Here is a 4,117-nt window from a genome sequence, read left to right on the forward strand (position 1 = left end):
ACATTCGAGGATATTTAAACTCTATTTTGAGGTGCCATACCTTTAGTATTAAGGGCTCTATGACCTCTATTTTGAGGTACTATAATCGTAGCATTATATGTTCTTTGATCTCTAATTTGAAGTGCTTTACCTCTAGCATTAGAGGCTCTTTGACCTCTATTTTGAGGCTCCTTACTTTTAGCATTAGATGGTCTTTGACCTCCATTTTGAGGCTCATTACTTTTAGCATTAGAGGCTCTTCGACCTCTATTTTGAGGCTCCTTACTTTGAGCATTAGAGGGTTTTTTACCTCTATTTTGAGGCTCCTTACATTTAGCATTAGAGGCTCTATGACCTCTATTTTGAGACTGCTCACTTATAGCATTAGAGTCTCTTTGACCACTATTTTGAGACTCCTTACTTTTAGCAATAGAGGGTCTTTGACCTCAATTTTGAGGTTCATTACTTTTAGCATTAAAGGCTGTTTGACCTCTATTTTGAGGCTCCTTACTTTGAGCATTAGAGGGTCTTTGACCTCTATTTTGAGGGTCCTTACTTTTAGCATTAGAAGGTCTTTGATCTCAATTTTGAGGCTCCTTACGTTTAGCATTAGAGGGTCTTTGACCTCTATTTTGAGGCTCCTTACGTTTAGCATTAGAGGCTCTTTGACCTATATTTGGAGACTACTCACTTTTAGCATTAGAGTCTCTTTGACCTCTATTTTGAGGCTCCTTACTTTTAGCATTAGAAGGTCTTTGATCTCAATTTTGAGGCTCCTTACGTTTAGCATTAGAGGGTCTTTGACCTCTATTTTGAGGCTCCTTACGTTTAGTATTAGAGGGTCTTTGACCTCTATTTTGAGGCTCCTTACTTTTAGCATTAGAGACTCTTTGACCTCTATTTTGAGGCTCCTTACTTTTAGCATTAGAGAGTCTTTGACCTCTATTTTGAGGCTCTTTACTTTTAGCATTAGAGACTCTTTGACCTCTATTTTGAGGCTCCTTTCGTTTAGCATTAGAGGGTCTTTGACCTCTATTTTGAGGCTCCTTACTTTTAGCATTAGAGGCTGTTTGACCTCTATTTTGAGGCTCCTTACTTTTAGCATTAGAGACTCTTTGACCTCTATTTTGAGGCTCCTTACTTTGAGCATTAGAGGCTCTTTGACCTCTATTTTGAAGCTTCTTACGTTTAGCATTAGAGGGTCTTTGACCTCTGTTTTGAAGCTTCTTACTTTTAGTATTAGAGGTTCTTTGACCTCTGTTTTGAGGCTCCTTACTTTTAGCATTAGAGGGTCTTTGACCTCTATTTTGAGGCTCCTTACTTTTAACATTAGATGCTCTTTGACCTCTGTTTTGAGGCTCCTTACTTTTAGCATCAGAGGTTCTTTGACCTCTATTTTGAGGTGCTATACTCTAGCATTAGAGTTTCTTTGACCTTTATTTTAATCCCCTTACCTCTAACATTAAAAGCTCTTTGACCTTTATTTTTGGGTGCTTTATTTCTAGCACTAGAGGCTTTTTGAGACCTCTGTTTTAAGCCGACTAACCGCTAATAGTAGAGGCTATTTGACAATAGTTTTTAGGTGACTCACCTCTATATTTAAAGGCTATTTTCTATACTTCTTCATACAAAGGCTTTCCTTCTCTATTCTCTTCTGTCTTTTATAGTTTTTCAAGATCTTCTTTGCTTAGTTCGCCAGTCTCCTTCGAGATTTCAAGAGACATTTCAGTGCTGTTTGTCCTCGGTTCGTCAGATTCCTCGGAGAAATCGATGGCTTTCATGTCTTTACCTATAAGGGCGATGTGTAAAGACATGGATGCCATTGATTTCTCGGCATACACTATACACCATCATACTAAAGTCAACGAAGAGCAACACAATATATTTACCAATGCCGTCCTGATATGTTCTATCTTCAATGCCGAATTTTTAAGAAGCATACGTCGCTCACCGCTTTGCACCAATGCAATCCAATTATAGGACATCGTCGCTAAACCGCAAGCAAATTATACTTCAAGGCGCTTACATTATGATCTTCAAAGCTCGCCAACTTCGGCAGCACTTATCCAAACTATCTATAGATGAAGGTGTTCCGAATAGCCTCCAGTTTATCCTGTAGCTGTAACAAAATTCTCACAGTCAGTTACATGTTCCGCCAGAACGCGAGCTCTGTGAGTAAAGTGAAATCCTCCTCCCAATGTTCACTGCGTAAACTTCCATAGCTAGAGTACATACAGATCATGAGGTGTTACAAGGTATGTTTAGAAAAAAAAAATAAAGAGAGATCAGGTCTTCAGTCTTTTAGAATCCGGGGTGGAGCCGTTCAGAACTGCTCCGGGAAGATTCCGTTCTGGAGTCATTCAAAACTCTATGCTAAGTCTACGGCTATTTCTTCTGAAGTCATTTGGAGAGGAGATTCAGGAAATTTTCTTCCGAAATCGTTCAGAGATTTCTGGAATTATTCAGAATTCCATGCTAAGTCTACGGCTATTTCTTCGGAAGACATTTGGAGATTCAGGGTTTTCTTTCGAAGTCGTTCAGATTCGCATCTGGAATCATTCAGAATTCCGTGCTAAGTCTATGGTAATTTCTTCTGAATCCATTTGGAGAACCACGATTTTCTTCCGAAGCCATTTAGAACTCGCGAAAAATTCTCTTTTTCTCTGGTTTCAATAGGTCCTAATAACTCATATTAATAATAATAATAATGATAATAATAATAGTAGTAGTAGTAGTAGTAGTAGTAGTAGTAGTAGTAATAATAATAATAATAATAATAATAATAATAATAATAATGAACCGTGATTTGATCTACTGCTCCGGGAAGATTCCGTTCTTGAGTCATTTAGAACTCTATGCTAAGTCTACGGCTATTTCTTCTGAAGCCATTTGGAGTTCGACTAAGATTTTCTTCCGAAGCCGTTTAGGACTCGCGAAAAATTCTCTTTTTCTCTCGTTTCAATAGGCCCTAATAATAATAATAATAATAATAATCATAATAATAATAATAATAATAATAAAAATAATAATAATAATAATAATAATAATTTTTGTAAGTAACACTCTGCTACCTACAGCTCTCCATTTGGTTAATGCCTTTTTTTGCTCTAGGTGTCATCATCATTATTTATACCCCTTCTCTTCTAACTCCATCTGTTCCTTAGGGCCAAGATATCCAAACTATATTTCATAAATTCATTCTCTACTAGCTGTAACTTCCCAGTTTGATTCATGGTTCTAACATTTCAATTACCAATTTTCAATTTTTCTTTAGTATTTACAAATCGGGAGTTTCTTAGCAACCTACTACCGCCGGGACTGGGGACAATTCTTTCATTTTCACTTTCCATAGACTGAATAAATTCATAGAGGATTCATAGGCTAAATTCATCACAGAATAGCCTATCTAAATAAGGCAAGAGACCCCTGCCGGTCCATACTAATTCCAGTAAGATCAACTGCCGGGCATTAGAAGTAGAGGAGTATCCAGAGCACCAAACGGATACTGTAGATACCTTTTTCAAATTACAGATGGAATTAATGGTCCTTTATTTATGGAACCCATGCCACAAAGAGAATGTTTAGTGCCATATTTAAAAGAACTGAAGCTGGTTTTTGAGCATTCGTTTGAATTAAATAGACCCGTCATATATTCAAGCATTTAAATTGTCACGTATATGGCTATCATATATATTGAATTGTTCACATTTATTTCCAATCTTGTACTTGTCCCTATTTTCTCATTAGTAATAGGTTTGATTATCATTTTCTATGAAAAGAAAACTTTTTCTTTTTTATTTTCTTATAAATCAATATGATTTTCTATTGAATTAAATGATAGAAAATATTTTCAAAGAACTATCATTTATTTATATTTCCAGTTAAAATTATTAAGAATATATATATATATATATATATATATATATATATATATATATATATATATAAATAGATAGGTAGATAGATGGATAGATAGATAGATAGATAGATTACAAAATCTATTACTTGATAACTTAACATTATGAATTGATGTTTTTTTAAATTAAGTGTCCAAAATTGCCTTACCATTTTTCAAGGCGAGGCAAAATTAGACACTAGATATCCATATTTTTTCATTCATTTTTTATTTTAAACCTTC

The sequence above is a fragment of the Palaemon carinicauda genome, chromosome 26 (genome assembly GCF_036898095.1).
Source record: "Palaemon carinicauda isolate YSFRI2023 chromosome 26, ASM3689809v2, whole genome shotgun sequence".
Lineage (NCBI taxonomy): Eukaryota > Metazoa > Arthropoda > Malacostraca > Decapoda > Palaemonidae > Palaemon > Palaemon carinicauda.